At 34.9% G+C, this 18,355-nt stretch overlaps 1 long non-coding RNA gene across 2 annotated transcripts in view; it reads left to right on the top strand.

Moving 5' to 3' along the window:
- Positions 1 to 2,260, top strand: part of LOC122745286 — a 183,668-nt gene extending 181,408 nt beyond the window's left edge. For both annotated transcript variants that reach the window (XR_006355448.1, XR_006355450.1), the window contains one exon: positions 222 to 2,260. This is a non-coding gene — a long non-coding RNA (uncharacterized LOC122745286). The remainder of the gene's footprint in view (positions 1 to 221) is intronic.
- Positions 2,261 to 18,355: the final 16,095 nt, after the last annotated feature.

The following is an 18,355-nucleotide window of genomic DNA, read 5'->3' as shown; positions in this document are numbered from 1 at the left end:
TGTATTTTCAAAAATAAATAAGAGTGGATTCTGATTATTAGTCTCCATAAGGCTGACCACCCTTGTACCACATCACAATTTGTTCTATTGAACCTATACTAGAACTGAAGGGGTTTGAAAAAAAGAAAGTCACCACTTCCCCTGTTACCACAGGATAAGATTTTCTAACAATGCTGCATTATTTTAGCCTTTAAAAATTTTCTTTGTACCATTTTCCACAGATGGTGTTAAAATAAGGCAAGAAATTAACCTGGCTCCATGTGACTCAACAACAGTTTATCAGAAGGCTGGAAAACTTCCTCCAAACAAATTTTAAGCAGAAGCGAAGAATTAAGGCAATGATAGTACCAAAAGAATTCAGTGTTTCCACAACTCTTTTCACTCTCCCCAATAACAAGAAATGTGTACCTTTTGTACTTGATTATTTGTATATTCCTGGGGGGGAAATAAGTGGAATGGTTAGTTTTCCTCTTAAAAAGTCATTATAATCAACTTATTATATTCAACTTGACAATTATAAGTAATACATATAAAAGCAATAACAAAAGAAAAGAAACAACAAAAATGAATACAAGCACAATTAAAGTGACTGAGAATGCAACTATAGACCTGGTAAACTGGATTTTTAAAAATATGAGTGTGCGTACTCATTTATTACTTTGAAAAAATATAGCAACAAGATTAAATTGTATGATTTATTTCTGTCACCTTACAAATTTCTTTTTTGTATAAATGTAAAATTTAGGGGGTATTATTATATTTGCTTTTATTTACATAGTTGTGGTTGATAGATTTGCATCTCCTTGGCTCATTTTACACTATCTCTTTATGTCTTCCTTTATTTCTATTTTTCATATTATTTTTATGGTACAATAATATTCTATTAAATTCATAGACCATCATTTTTCAGCTATTTATTTCCTAAATGTTAGACTTATAGTTAGTTTCTATTACTTATTTTCTATTTTTAAAAAGTGAGGGCAAATTGGTGCAATGGAATGTTCCCTATGCCTCAATTCCTCATCTATAAAATAATGGAACAAGACTATAGGATCGCTAAGGTCTCTTGAAGCTCTAAATCCAGGATCTTACTAGGAAAATTTTTTTGTCTGCAATTAAGTCTTTTTGTTTTCTAGTCAATTACTGTCTTAGGGTATAGTCCTAGTAATAAGATCACTGGGTCAAAGATGATTAATATATTTGTAATTATTCTTGTATGATTCCAAATTATTATCATAAAAAGATTTAAACAATTCAAAAACCATTAGTGGTATAAATGTATCTCTTTTCATTAACCTTGCCAACTTTGAATTTTGTCATGTTTTTTATCTTCGCCATTTTGATAGGTTGCAAGTTATTATTTCAGAGTTATTTTAATGTACATTTCCCTAATAAGTAGAAATGTGGAATGTTTTTCTCATACAGTTGGCGATAATTATGAATCTTGCTTTTTGTCTGCTTGTGTGCTTTGACCACTTAGCTATTGGAGAATTTATTCATAAACTTGCATCGATTTCTTATATATTGATAATGTTTGAATCAAGCATCAGGTGGTTGATTTAAAACATTGTCTTCTTATTCTGGAGATTTGGGGTTTTGATGTGTAAAAGCTATATACATATATGTATAGATATTTTCATCTATATAGTATATAATTTAAGTCCTTTAATGTTTTAAAAATAGTTTCTCCTAATCACAAATGGCTAAGAATTTGTTCCCCTTTTTACAGTTTGGAAAGATACCTGTACTCTTTTTATAAAGTGATTTTTAAAATATATTTAGATCACTGATTTTATTGTATATTGTGATCACTGAGTTTATTGTTATGTGATATGTGTATGAAATTTGTATCTACTTATATTTTATAACCAACTGCTAGGCAGTTTTCCCAGTTTTTGTTGAATAAAGAATTCCTTCCTCACTTGTGCAACCTTAAGTATACATTTGGTTCTATATGACAACTAAAAGTTTTTATCAAGAGTCGTGAAGAACATTATTAGCATTTCTGTTTTGTATTTAAAGCCCATCATAACCTGGCCTCAACTATCTTCCCAGTTTTATTTTCCATTATTCTTCCCAAATTCCACAATCCAGATAAACTGGCTTTCTACTATTTCTCACACTCATTTTAAAAAAGCAATGAAAATATCCAAACATGGATAGAAAATTAAGTTATGGTGCCATCTATTAGAATAGAACAAAGCTTCATGTAGAGCTGTGACTGGTCTTCAAGGAATAAAGACAGATAATGATAATCAGATTCATTGGCTACTTTGTAATTACTGCTTGTTCATGGGTCTCTTGGTGTTGTTTAGTCATATCTAACTCTTTGTGACCCCATCCTGGGTTTTCTTGGCACAGATACTGGAGTGGTTTGCCATTTCCTTCTCCAACTCATATTACAGATGAGGGAACTGAGGCAAATAGAGTTAAGTGACTTGCCTATGGCCACACAACTAGGGAGCATCTGAGGCTGAATTTGAACTCAGGTTTTCTTGACTCCAGTCTCAAATACTCTATCCTCTGAGTCACCTACTTGCCTCCTCCTGGCTCTCTACTTCATGGCTACAACAAAAAGACAATTCAGATATGATAGTTTAGACATAGCAGGCAGAGGATGAATAAATAAATATAACTATGGGAAAATGTTTTGAAATAGATTTAATGAAACCATTAAATAACAGATTAAATACCACATCTTTATCCTCTTCATCCTGTTTGGCTTTTTTTAAAAGATCTATATCCTGTAAAAATAGCATTAGGTAAATAACAGCAAATGTCATGGGTCAAAGACCAAAACAAGCCATGATTACTAAGTCTCCCTAAATCTCTCAGCCAATAACAAGCCAGAAAGTGGTTATACCCTTGAGTGAACTATTTCACTACATATTAGACACATCAAAGCTTGGAAGAGCTTTTTTGTTGTTGTGTAGTCATTTTTCAGTCATTTCAAACTTTTTGACCCCTTTGGGGGTTTTCTAAGCAAAGATGCTGGAGTGGTTTGCCATTTCCTTCTCCAGCTTATTTTACAGATGAGGAAACTCAGACAAATAGGATTAAGTGACTTGCCCAGGGTCACACAGCTAGTAAGTGTCTGAGGTTTTATTTGAACTCAGAATTCCCTGACTCTAGGCCAGTTGCTCCACACACTGCCCTTTGGAAGAACTGAGGATAGTCCACAGTGAAGAGATCAATCCAACAATCTTCACCTCCATCAAACTGCGGAATTCTGGCTTTTTTGAAAGGTATGCCAAAATAACAAATAAAAATGTAATTCTGTATTTCAAAACTATATGGAAGATGATGTTTTAATGTCCCCTATGGTAAATTTTAAAAGCAGTAAAAGAGACAAGACTCCACTTCTATTTGAGACATAAATATTTATGTTTAGATTATCACTACACAAGAAAAAAAGTTTGGGAAGGAATTAACCATGGACAGAAAAGCTCAGTTTCATTCTCACTGTACCAATCAACGCAGATTCTAGAGCTGCTGTATTGAGATGATGTGGTGTATGCAAAATTCCTTAGATCAGGTAAAAGAACCTGGTTTCTAGTACCATCTTGACCACTAGCTAACTGTGACTTTGGGAAAGTCACTTCACCTTGCTTAGCCTCAGTTTACCCACCCATAAAATTAGTTGGCTGGGTATTCATCTTCAAACTTTTTTTTCTTCCTTTTTTGTCACTCAGTTAATAAAAGTACAATCCCAATGTCAATATATTTATTTACAAATTATATACCTGTACTACTGTGCTAATACATGATATACAGTACATTATAATACATGAACGAAAATAGACATTTTAAAGGATGAGATAAAGATTGAATCAACTTGTTTCTTATGCTCATGGAACTCTGAATAATGTCTATCTAAGGCTAAGCTATAAACGAATCTACTTTCTTACCATTTATCACTGTTTGGATACATTAGGGAAGTAGCCCTGAAACCAGGAAAACAGAGGTTTGAGTTCCATTCCTGATACTTACTTGCCTATGTGACCTTGGGCTAAGCAACAATGAGCTGTAGTGACTATGAGTTTCAGAAAATGACAGTTTGAAAATTATATAAATCATGGGTCTAGGGGACAGCTAGATGGCGCAGTGGATAGAGCACCGGCCCTGGATTCAGGAGTACCTGAGTTCAAATCCGACCTCAGACACTTAACACTTACTAGCTGTGTGACCTTGGGCAAGTCACTTAACCCCAATTGCCTCACCAAAAAAATTAAAAATAAAAAATAATAAATAAATCATGGGTCTAGTCCTTATCCCCTCTGGATATTCTATGTCCATACTCTAGGTGGTGGGAATAGCATGTAATAAGTATATGACATACCATATAAGCAACCCCTATTCTGCTCCTGGGGTTGACCCAGCTCCATCACCTAAACTCTGTATGCTATCGAGGTTATTCCTCATGTTTTATAAGAGTTAAGTCCTTTTCCACTCTGCCCATCAAACATAGTCTACAGAAACACAAGAGGACCTGGAGCTCAGTTATATTGAATAGATGTTGAGGTTTTTTGTTTTTTTTTCCCCCTCCTCACTTTTGATATATCCGTTAAGACTGTGAGGAGGATACGTAGCACTTCAATTTCCAGGCAACACAACACTGAGGCCGATCTATCAAAAGCTGACTCGAGTGGGTGGTGAAATACAGTAGGAGGTGGCTGGCTACACAGTTGTACTATTAAATTACAGTCTGTCCGAAGAGAGTAATCTCTTGTTTCAGCAGCAGGTACTAGTACATGAGACTGTAAAAACCTCAAGCACTCTAAAATAGGCTGTCACACAGAGCATCATAAATTATATCAGTCAAATATTCCATCATTCATTCATGCCAGAGTCTAAAGCTGCAAAGAGGAGTCGGCTTTGGGTGCTGGGAGGGAAAGGAGAGTTCTTGTGCAGCAGAGAGAAAGGGAGGAAAGGAAAGAGGGAGGAAGGGAGGGAGGGGGGACCAACAATCACATTTCTGATTTATTTTTATTCCTTCTTTTAACTACTCCAGGGAAAGCTATGAGAAGACCTGACTTAATCAAATGAAATGCTTTTTTATTTATATGACTAGAGAATATGGATATAGATCATTAGACCTGGTCATGACCTTAAAGGTTATATCCTCTGCCCCCTAATTTTACAGATGTGGAAACAGAGGTTCAGTGAAATTAAGAAAACTAAAGTCACACAGATAGTAATTTGAAGAACTGAGATTTGAACCCAGCTCCAAATTCAGCAATCTTTCCACTTTACAATGCTAATAAAATGTTAGAACTTGAAAGGGCTATGGAGAGCATATCATCTAACCCCTTCATTTTATAACTGAAGAAACTGGCACAAATAGGCACACTGACTTGTGCAAGGTCATACAACTAGTCAGTAGCACAGTTGAAATGTAGGTGTCCTGATCCCCATGACATATACACACCTATAAAGTTCTGCACAAAACCAATTTGCATAGTCCCATTTTTGTATTGGTTTTAATTATACTTCCAAAAAAGCCATTCCCTTGTCAGGGGAATGATCCTGAAATATAACAAAAATCATACTTTATAAGCCTAAAACTAACTTCAAGAAGCATTCTGCATTGATCAAAGTTTGCGTATATTAAATTTCCCATAGCTTGTTGAAAATAGCTAGCCAATCTGCCCCACAATCATTAAATATGCTCAACCTCTTTGATATCCATTTCCTTCTCTCTGCTCAAGTGGTCCTCACCTTAGTTCAGGCCCTCATCTCCTCTCACATGGACTATTGTTATAACCTGCTTGTTGGTTTTCTGGCCTCAGATTTATCACCACTCTGATCTTTTACAGAGCAGTCAAACAATTTTTCCAGAGTGTAAGTCTGACCATGTCCCTTAGTTACTCCATAAACTCCTGTGGCTCCCTATTGCCTCTAGAATCAAATAGAAGCCTGTTTAACTTTTACAATCCTTCACAACTTGGCTTCAAACAATTAGTCAATAAACTAGGATTTTTAAGTGTCTACTCAGTGCCAGTCACTGTGCTTATTTCCAGGGACATAAAGACAAAAGAAAAACAGCCCTAATTTACACTCACACCCTCAAGTTTACTTTCTAACAGATGAGACAACCTGTGCATATGGATTAAGTATGTATACATATCATTATGTATACATCTACATCTATACATTTACATATGTAGCTATCAATATATATGTAGGGGCGGCTAGGTGGTGTAGTGGATAGAGTACCAGCCCTGGGTTCAGGAGGACCTGAGTTCAAATCCGGCCTCAGACACTTAACACTTACTAGCTATATGACCCTGGGCAAGTCACTTAACCCCAACTGCCTCACAAACACACAACATATATATATGTGTGTGTGTGTGTGTGTGTGTGTGTGTATATATGTATATATATGTATGTATATATATGTATGTATGTATATATGTATGTATATATGTGTGTATATATATGTATGTATGTATATATATATGTAAACATTGTTGTGATACCTCCTTTATCTCTGTCAAATTCTACCATATGTTTATCTACTTATTTACTTCCTCTCAAGTGCTATGAATTAGACTATAAACTCCTTGAGGGCAGGAAATATAACATTTTTAGTCTTTGTCTTCTCATCTCCCCAGCAACTGAGAAGCAATATGCCATAGTTCATAGATGGATAGCCTTAGAGAAAGGAAGACATATATATATATATATATATATATATATATATATATATAATGTTGAGATAGATGATAGGTTGATAGATTGATAAATGGATAGATAGATGTAGACAGTGATATATAGATTATTTATATGCGTGTGAATATGGAGAAAGAGCTAGAGTGTATGTATGCATGTATGTTGTATGTATTTACATATGATTTTATGTGATTTATATAAGTATATATGCATATAAATGCAAATATAGAGAGAACATATTCAAAATTAAATTAAGGTTGTTTAGGGAGGGACTGAACTAGCTACCAGGAAGATAAGAAAAGACTTTCCAAATTTAATTTACACTTATAATGTATAAAAATAGTTCCCACTTCAGTACTCTAGTACTCTAGGATAGCCCAAACTGGCTTTCTTGACACTCTTCACCCATAATACCATATCTCCTATGTTCACATGACTACCTCATATGTGTCCCAGAGCTGGTACACTCCTTCCTCACTTTAGTCTCTTAGAATTTCTTGTTCCTTTAAATCTCTACTCAAGAACCACCTTCTATATAACAATTTTCCTAGCTTCTAGTTCTCTCTTTTCCTCTTAAAAAAACTTTACTTGGCATTTTTTATCTATATTATGTGTGTATGTGTATACATGTCCTTGAGGTCAAGGGCTATTTTTGCCTTTGTGTATTTCATATATCATCTAATATGTAATAGGTGCTTCGTAAATTGACTTATTGGCTGGTTGACTGAATGCAACAGTTATCTAACAAATGTCATTAATTGATACTATAAAAACAAAATGTTAAGTGAAACAATGTTATAAGGGGCAAGGTTGTATTGTAAGTAGGAAATCAGCAAAACAATAATACATTGACATTTCACTACCTTGTGGTATGGTAATAAGGTTATGGAAGGTAACAGTATGCACACTTTACATTATCAATAATCATATATTTTAGATCTGGAAGGAATTTTAGAAGCTATCTAATCTAAACTGATGTCACTTTGTTAATCAAAGTAAATGAAGCATATGAAGGAACCGAAAGTCAGAGAGATAAGATTACTTGCTTATGGTCACATAGCGAGTAAGTGAAAGTACAAAAATTTGAGCTTCAGTCCTTCCCACCCCAAGCTGAACATTCTATCATTGTCCTAGCCTGCCTCTCATTAGTGTGCACCACATAGTTTGTTTCTAATTTATTTGGATGTCTTTCCATTTTCATCAGACTTAAATACTGCAGACAGTACATTGACTTGCTTATGTTTTGGATGTTCAACAGAATTGACTGACTGCAAGAGCTACATGGAGCCATAGAAGGTTTTTCACATTGAATTCAGACTATGATACTTCAGTAGCAACCTATATACATGGTGGTCTGTGATCAGTGCAATGTGATTTCTCGATCACATTGGCAAGGGTCCCAATCTTTTAAGGTAAGAGAAAGGGGGACCAGGAAACATGGTTTTTGTACTCATTTTTCCAGCTCTTTTTACAATATTTCTTTATCAACCATCAGCTATAAAGATAGCCAAAATGGCATCCAGAATGACCTGAAATGGATGAAGTGACATTTAAGTTGGGTCACTTTTATAATTTATTAACTAAATGTAACTATAGTAAATTAATATATAAAAAGTTAGCCTGTTACTAGGAAAAAGGGAATTTTACTCAAGTCTTTAGGTCACTGAATCATAGGCTCATAAATTTAGAACAGGAGAACTTAGAGGTCATCCAATCCAATCCTGCTTTATAGATAAGGAATGAGAGGACCACAGACATTAAGTGAATTGTTCAAGGTCACCCAGGTGGCAAGTGATCTCTGAATGGACCTGCAAGTTTTATAAGAGGAAAGACTCCTCAGCAATCATAGATAGCATCCCAACTATGGTGAAGTGTCTTATGTATTTTGTTTATTGGGAGACTATGTAAAAGAATATAGATGACTCGATAGATTCCATTATGACTGGGGGAGGTGGGAGAAGGGAGGAGAAGACATGGTCTTCTCATGCTATACTAATAATTGAACATTATCTTTAGGATGCTCCTGAAATGTCATGTTAGTTCAGTAGTATCATCAAGAGTATGAAAAACATAAGAAAAATAGCTGTCAAAGTTTTTTGCACAAACAAAATGAATGCAGCCAAAATTAGAAGGAAAATAGGAAATGGGAGGGGAGCATACAACAAGTTTGTCTCATAAAGATCTCTTCTCAAGTATGTAGGGAACTGAGAAAAATTTATGAAAATAAGGACAATTCCCCATTTGATGAATGGTCAAAGGATATGAATATGTGGATTTCAGAAGAAGAAATCAAAACTATTAATAGTCATAAGGGAAAATGCTCTAAATTATTATTAATTAGGAAAATACAAATTAAAAAGAACTTTAAAATATCACATCACAACCATCAGATTAGCTAACATGACAGAAAAGGAAAATTTAAAATGCTGGAGGGGATGGAGGAAATATTGAGACACACACTGTTAGTAGAGTTGTGGACTGTTCTGGAGAATAGTTTGGAACTATTCCCAAGGGGCTATAAAACTGTTCCACTACTAGATCTGTATACCAAAGAGATCAAAGAAAAATAAAAAATACCCATATGTACAAAAACATATATAGCAACTCTTTCTGAGGTGGCAAAAAAATTGAAAATTGAGGTAATACCTATAAAGTGAGGAATAGCTGAACAAGTTGTGATGAAATACCACTGTTCTGTAAGAAATGATGAAGGGGATGATTTCAGAAAAAACCTGGGAAGACTTTAATGAACTGATGCAAAGTGAGAATAATACAGAGAACATTGTACACAGTAATAGCAGTATTGTAACTATAATCAACTGTGAATAATGATCCACTATAAATCAAAGGGACTCAAGATGGGAAATGCTATTCACATTCAGAGAGAGAAATTATGAACTCTGAGTGCAGAGTGAAGGGTTGTTGTTGGGTGTTTTTTTTTTCCATTTTTGTCACTATCTATTTTTCTTGCTTTTTGGCAATATAGTCAATATGATACATTTTTGCATGATTTCACATGTATATCATGTTTATTTCACATGTAAATTTCCCATGTATCATATTACTTGCCTTCTCATGAGTGCAGGAGTGCCTGGAGGGAGTCAGAGAATTTTAGAACTGAAAATTTAAAAATAAAGGTAAATATCTATATCTATATATCTATATCTATATCTATATCTATATCTATATCTATATCTATATCTATATCTATATCTATATCTATATCTATATCTATATCTATATCTATATCTATATAGATAGATAGATAGATAGATATCTTTCATCAATTGACCCTGTCTGGTTACTGGGGGAGGGGGGAGGGTAGAAGTGAATATATAAAGAACATCATATGTCTCATGTATTTTTTCTTTAGGATTACTCTAAAATATGTCTATGAGATCTCTTTCCTGGAGAGGAAGTCCAGTCAGGAACCTGGATAAATTTTGTGGGATTCATGAACTTTAAGTGTTTGGGGGGGGGGGGGTTGTAGGACAATGAGGGTCAAGTGACTTGCCCAGGGTCACAAAACTAGCAAGTGTCAAGTGTCTGAGGCTGGATTTGAACTCAGGTCCTCCTGAATCCAAGGCCAGTGCTTTATCCACTGTGCCACCTAGCTGCCTCCCATGAACTTTAATTGGGAAAAAACAAGAATACATCTTACTTCACTAAACTTCTATTTTCTTTGTAATCCTTCATGCTTTATTTTATGCTTTTAAAAACAGTGTTCTGAGAAGGGATTCATAGACTTTCACCAAATTGCCAAAGGGATTCATTACACAAAATTGTTTATGAACCCTTTAGCTCTATGATCCTATGATGAGCAACCAGGAAAATAGACGACAGATTGATATGGAAAAAAAAAGAATAACTATCAGGATTATGGAGGTACAAGACATGGGACCCAAATTTGAACAGTTAAGGAAAAGATATTCTTATCCCAGAAGAGAATAATCTTTCTATGTTTGTGGCCATTAGTATAGGATGAATCAAATTATCAAACTGAGGGAACTGGAGGTGTGGTACCTGTCCCACATCCTGGACTTCCATATCTACAACAAAGCGATGAGGAGTTTTTAGAAAATGGAGACATCAACAGTCTTCTTGAATTGAATCTGTAGCAAGAGGTAACCACTAGAAATGAGTTACTAACCAGAATAACACTTAGAAGAAGGAAGGCAAAGAGGAAAGAATATGGAGCTGTCAAGATTGAGATCCAGTTCTCTCAAGTTAATGATTTGTATTAGGGTTAAATTAGCAAATAACATTTGTAATTTACAATGTTTAGTCTTTTCCCCTTGATGTTTCCCATATAGTCCTTTGTGGCAAGTGCCCTTTCAAAGAATATCGAATATTTCAGGTAGCTGGATAAATGAGGAGGGAGAAAGAAGAGTTTAAAATTGAAGTCTTCACTTCAGGTAGAATAAAGAGGAATCTCTATCTTAGGACACCAAAATTGACAAGGCACAATAATGCTTGCACTCCTTTAGCAGCACAATATAACCTGTACTTAGCACCTAGTTAGTAAGAATAATTAACATAGGAAGCTACTCTCTACACCAACACCCTGATAGTCACATCCTTATTCTGACCATGCATTGTACCCCAAACTACAATATCCCAGTGTCATGGAATCCCCACCCATTGTCCTAGAGTCTCCATTTCTCCCACCATGATACAGTATCCTGATGTTACCTCCTGACCTCAACAACTAAATTTATCATAAAAAGTTGATTTGAGGACATATCTCAAGCAACTGGCCCTTTATGTTGGCTTTGTGAAGCTTTTCCCTCTCATGAGTACCAAAATGGTTAGAATTCTGCTGAAAGGAGAAGTGAGTGTCTGAATATGAGAACCCATCTAGATAGAACTGGTGACAATGAGGAACCCAGGAGAGGGCACCAAAGAGCAGGGGCCTGGAGTTGTGGGAGCAGAAAGGACCATGGCACCATGAAACAGGGAACAGGTCTAGTGGAGTAGTAGAATAAGAAGGAAGCACTGGGACACATGATGTCATGGAGCCTTCTTCATTTTAAGGAAATAGAACATTTGAAAGTCTACTAAAATCTTAAATAAAATATGCAAGCTGCCAATGCATTACAAAAGCCCCTCAGCTAATGTAATACATGAAAGCAGCTCATGCAATACATATGCTACTAATTCAATAAGAAAATTGCAAAGAGTATGGAAGTCACTAATATGACATAAAAGTAAAAAAAAATGTGCAAATTACATCAGAATCACTAGTCCATTATATTAATCTTTTATCCAGTTACTTTCCTGCTGGTCTGATTAACAAATGTGGATTCAACTAATCAACCCACAAAATTTTTATCCTATCAATTTTATGACTTTGCTTATACCAAGTAGTCGATCCCATTTGCATCTTGATGTCATTCTACCAATAGAATCCTTTCGGTGGCTTCTCTTCTTTTTCCATTAAGAAGACCCAAGAGGGGGCAGCCAGGTGGCGCAGTGGATAAAGCACCAGCCCTGGATTCAGGAGGACCTGAGTTCAAATCCAGCCTCAGACAGTTAACACTTACTAGCTGTGTGACTCTGGGCAAGTCACTTAACCCCAATTGTCTCACCAAAAAAAAAAAAGAAAAGAAAAGAAGAAAAAGAATAAGAAGAAAAAGACCCAAGATACAATAAATCACTCTTGGCATAAAATTCTGGGCATAGCACTTCATGCAAGGAGCATGAATCCATAGGTCTTTATCATATTGTATGAACATTAGATGATTAGACACAAAGAGGAAACTGCAACAGATAGATGGTTTCATGGATGAATGGATAGACAAATAGATAACAGATAAATATAATTGTGTATATTTACTATATGCATATATAGACAACAAAATATGTACATATGTATACATATACATTATCTAATGTGTATATATTCATAATATGTGTATATATTAGCTATAGTAGGTGTCAATTTGAACTTTATCAACTACTATTGACTATGAATCCTTCCCAGTGGAAGACAACTATGGTTTATCACACCTTTAAAGCATAGTACATTGGGAAGAACACTAAATTTTCAGTCAGAGGACCTGGATTCAGGTTCCACCTCTGCTGCTCTATGTAACAGAAAATAACTTAACTTCACTGAATATGAATTCCCTCATGCATAAAATGAGGATATTGGACTAGATGACCTCAAAAGTAACTTTTAGCTTGAAAATCTATGAGTTTCCCTACTTACAAGTCCTCTCTATAGTTCATTCAGTTCTTGACCTCTTTTGAAAACAAAGCAGAATTCCAATTCAATTCAACAAATAATATAAGCCTCCACCATCCTAGAGCCCAAAGTCTAAAATGAAATAATGAAGAGATCTAGTCTTCTAGCATAAGGTTTTGCCCCATGTTAAAATTCAGATGCTGCTTGAGAGAAATAATGCATGAATCCTGATAAATTATATACTCCTTAGTGTAAGTAAGTTTATCAGAATTTTTCTGGAAACAGAATTTAATAAAAAGGATAGAGGAGAAATTGGAGATATTGAAAAGTCAAGGGGGATGCCACTTGAGAAAATTGGGAGAAATGAGAAATAGGAAGAAATGATGAAGACTAGTGAATGAGAGCACTGAAGACAAACTTTTTTTAAATCTATTAGTACATGCATTTGAGCAGAGCTACATAGAAGTCACCCAGGTCAGGTACTATTGTTTTCTTTTTTGTAGAAATCTGTGGAAAGACTTCCCACAAATGACTCCATCAACCTTGCCCAAGGTTTAAAAGTCACAATTATGAGGAAAATGCTTATGGCTAAGCAAATAATATAAATCTCTTTCACTGTAAAGTAAACCCATCTCCCCTTGTGACTATATCACAAGAGTGATATAGTCAGCAACATATTTACATTTATCCATCATGGCCCAAACAATCATTAGTTATGACCTTTTAATGATCTTTTCTCATCACCAAGACCACAACCACAGCATCCCTAAGATGTGATAAAATAAGCATTGATCTTTCATTACTCAAACTCTAACAACACTATTATTGTACCTTTTCTTCATTTGCCCCTTTTTCCTCAACGGCAAACTAGTGAATTATGATTGTCCAGTTATGAATAGTTTTGAATTTACACATAAAAGATAAAGTTATTATAGCATTTTGAAGAAAATCTTTGAAGCTAATTATCTAAAGATTAGAGAAAGGATATCTTTTAATTAATTTCAAGCCCCGGATTGAGTATTAAGCAGAAACATGAAAGAAAGATTTCCAATTGGAAGGGGTGGTTCTGGAAGAGTCTCCTTCCCCTTGAGGATTACTATTTAATTTTCAACATTGATTTGAAATAAATGCAGACATGATCTCCAAGGAAAGACATATTTCAGTTGTAAACACAAAAGGCTATAAATGGTATAATAAGCAAAATGTACCATATTCTCTTTTGAGAACCTGACTACCACCATGTTACAGCCATGTTTAGAAGATTCTACCCTAACTTTCTGCTCAGGCAAATTTATATTCATACATGCATGCATGCGTGTGTCATGTTGTGTGCATATGTGCACACCTATACATGCATTGCACACGTGATCATATACCTGTGTGTTGTGTGTTGCATTTGACAAATGTAACATATTCGTGCGTTGTGTTCATATGTGCATACACATGCCTTGTGTGCATGTGTGTTGTGTGTGCATACATATGCTTGTGTGTTGTGTAGTATATACACTATATATTCAATATACATATATGTATGTGTCTGTATTGTGCATCTACATGCATTGTTTAAATAGGAATTTGTGTACATGTACATGCATATGCATAGTTATATATTCATTTAGCTATACATATGTTCATATGTATACATACATATTTATGTGTATGCACACATCTGTGAATGCATGCATGCTTATATTCTAAATGTTCATAGCTAATTAGATCAAAATCAGGATGAGCTACATTACTGTCAGGCTAAATATAAAAGTTCATATTAACTTAAGGATTCAAAACTATAAAACTTCCAAATATATCTGCATTATAAATTATACACTTACCTTATGAGCATGTCCTTATTTTATTCAAACCTTTTCTGTTCACTTAGTATTTTCTTGCCTCTAATTGTAAACTCATGTTTAAAATGTTGTTAAGAGGAAGAACTTCTGTGGTCATTCCTGATCCAGGCTGTGTGTGTGTGTGTGTATACACAAATATATGTGTGTAGGTATATATATATATATATATATATATATATATATATATATATATATATATATATATATACATATATATATACATATATATATACATATATATATACATATATATACATATATATATGTGTGTGTGTGTGTGTGTGTGTACATATATATATGTATATACACACACATATATACATATATAATATGTATATATAATGTGTAAGTATGTATCTCTGTTTCATTATTTCATTCCAAGCTACTAATTTTTTTAAATTTGGTACTGTATTTTGGAATAATATCTGTATCTGTAAAAGTGATTCCTAATTTTCAAAAGACATTCAATTTCCTAGGTATTTGTGTACATCTTTGGCTATATGAAGCCTTAACATTACCCTCTGTTTCACAGGGCCACTGATATTGCATTCTAAAGGTCAGCAAAAGTCTTCCTAGAACTAAGAATAATATCCTTTATGGAAGAAATAAAATGAATTCTTTACTATGATCTCAGAGCACTATCTAAGCATCAATTAAGCCACATACCAATAAATTTATATTTGGTTTTCTGATACTCACAGTATAAATTTGAAGATTTAGGAGGGAGCCTCAAAAATAATTTGCTATAGGGAAGGGATTTTTATCACCATCTTAAAAAATCTGCCAGTCACTTAATCAACAAACATTTATTAAGTGCTTTCTATGTGTCAGACCATGTGCAAACCACTGAGCATACAAAGAAAAGTAGGAGACAGTCCCTGATTTCCAGGAGCTCACAATCTAATGGGGGAAACAACATGCCAATAAATCTGTATAAACACACTATAAATAGGATAAATTGGAGATAATCAATAAAGCATAGAAGGTACAATTTTAGCTAAAACTTAAAGGATGTTGAGGAAGCCAGGAGCCATTCAGTAAAATGCCTGAGGTGTAAGATGCAATATATTGTGCAAAGAATAGCAAGGAGACTGGTGTCATTTGATTGTAAGGTGTGTTTAGGAGAGGGAAAGAAAGAATGGCGGAAGGTGGTAGGAAGACTGGAAGGCAGCAGGGGACCAGCTTATAAAGGACTTTGAATGCCCATGAATCCTATATTTGATCATGTATCAATAGAAGTGAGAAAACATTGTGTGCATGCATGTTCAGTTATCTACCAAAAGAACATTTCTCATAAAAACACCTAACTTAATAACCCTGTTGGTGAAGTGACATTTGACTAAAGTAGGCTCAGCTCAAGATTGGAAAACTGTTTCCCTAAAATACTTAGTGTGTGTAACATAGTTGTGTTAAACTGTTTATGAGGAAAGTACTAGATGTATTTTAGAGCCTTCTTTGCCCCATTTATATCAAGTATTAGAGAATTTATAAGGTTTTCATAAAACAGGGAAGTCATGCATTTGATCTGGAGCAGGGTGTGGAAGAAAATCTCCTACACTAACCCTAATGAGTCCTTGCTTCATAAATCATAACATTTTTATTATGTCTTTGTTGTAAATCTTCCTTATTGTACTAAAGACTTTTCAAATCATAGAAGAAACAAAACATGCATTTCCACCTTTAAAGACCAGATACATCATATGTATTTATGTTATTTATATAAATAAGAGAAAATACACATGTATTTATGTCTATTGTGTCATTTCTTTTCCCAAATTACTCTTTTCCCCTAGGAGAATCAGTAGAATTTGTCAAGAATTTATGAAACTTTATGAATACTTTATAAAGTAAAATAAAATTTTATCTTTGCATGTGGTTTTCACTATTTTATTACTTTATTATTTCTGTTTTGTCAGATTTACAGAATTTATGTTTTTTGTCATAATAATATAACTTTACTTGATCCTTAATGATAAGATTCCTTAGAGACTCTCTGACAAACAAATTTTTAAACTATTATGAAATATATTATTTAACTCATTTAATGACAGTGAATTTTCAGATAGGGATTTTGATTACACAAATGTCACAATCATGTGAGGCAGAAAGAGCATCCCTCATCTGGTTCCAACAAGAATCCATTAATGAAGTTACTTCTGCAACTGACAATCTAAAACACAATAAGCAACACAGTTCCTACTGGACCTAAGTTCACAACAAAGGAGATGAAAAGCCACAATGTCTACAAGGTAAAAAAAATTATCCTTTTGAATGAGTTGCCACTACTTCTCAAGTAGTATGAGGGTATGTACAACAATCAAATATTACTGTACTTTAATCTGGCCCTACTGCATATTCTGCAATCTATGTTGTAGCAAAGTCCTCCTTTTTTTCTTTTTAAATTTGATTAGTGGGTCAATGCTTAGAATGGTAACTGGTCTATTACATTAGAGTAATTAGAAAAGTTTATTGGTCTTATTGTCTTTCCCAGTGTCATACATTAAAGAAACCTACTCATAAAAAGTTTGTAAAATTGCTCCAGAAGGTGTTCTTTCATCAAAAAACTGTGGATGGATAGAGGAAATTTCCACACTTGGCGTTCCTATACTAATAAAATTATAGGTCTTATTTAAAAGAAAAGAAAGATTTATTAATATAATAAGGCATGTTTGTTTTGATCTGAAAACTAAAAAGGATAAGAATCTATCCAAGGGAAATTTTGTCCAGCATCATCGCTGTGGAATCCTTTATTGAAAGTTATATGGAGGATTCAAAGTGAAGGTGAGGAGGGGTGGAGCCAAGATGGCAGAGAAAAGACACTAAATGCACAGAGCTTCTAATACAATTACCCCAAAAACAGCAATAAAAGAACCCCTGGAGCAGAAAAACACAAAAATACGGACTGGGATTATTCTCCAGCTATAGATAGATTACAGGGGGCCGTGAGTAAAGTCCAACCCCACTATCACACCAACAGAGACCCCATCCATGTAGCCAGAGGAATTTACCCCAGAGCCTCTGAATCAGTTACAGCACCAGCATCTTCTAGAACTGAGCATGTGGTCAGGTGAGAGGGCTGAACAGCTGGCCGGGGGCAGGGGGCGGGGGGGAAGGGCAGGGGTACCAGCAGGGACATAGGAAGGAATTCGGCTGTCCCACCCCAGCGGGGAACCAGAAAGAAATCCTGAGTGGCAGGAGGCCCAGGTGGGGGAGGGGTGCAGGCTCGTCAAAGCTAAGAATGACACCACAGAAACCTTTGCTGGATAGTGGTTTAGTAAGTAGGCTTGAGATTATCTTCACCCCAGAAAACAAGCCAGGCAAGAGTAAAAGCTGCCCTCCCTCAAACCAAAACACCTGGGACCCTCTGATGCTGGGAACAGTAGTGGAACCAAAAAACAGGGCCACCCAGAAGAGAGTTTAAAGTCAAATAAAAGATGAGCAAGCAAAGAAAGTTCAGAATTATAGAAAGCTTCTTCAGTGACAAGGAAGATCAAGGGGCACCATCAGATGAGGAAATCAACCATAGGGCCCCTACATCCAAAGCTTCCAAGAAAAATATGAACTGGTCTCGGGCCATGGAAGCTCTCAAAAGGGACTTTGAAGAGAAAGTAGGAGAGATAGAAGGAAGATGTAGAGAGAGAGGGGA

Source organism: Dromiciops gliroides, chromosome 3 (genome assembly GCF_019393635.1).
Source record: "Dromiciops gliroides isolate mDroGli1 chromosome 3, mDroGli1.pri, whole genome shotgun sequence".
Taxonomy (NCBI): Eukaryota; Metazoa; Chordata; class Mammalia; order Microbiotheria; family Microbiotheriidae; genus Dromiciops; species Dromiciops gliroides.
Note: the sequence above shows the minus strand (reverse complement) of the source record. Positions and strands in the feature narration are given on the sequence as shown.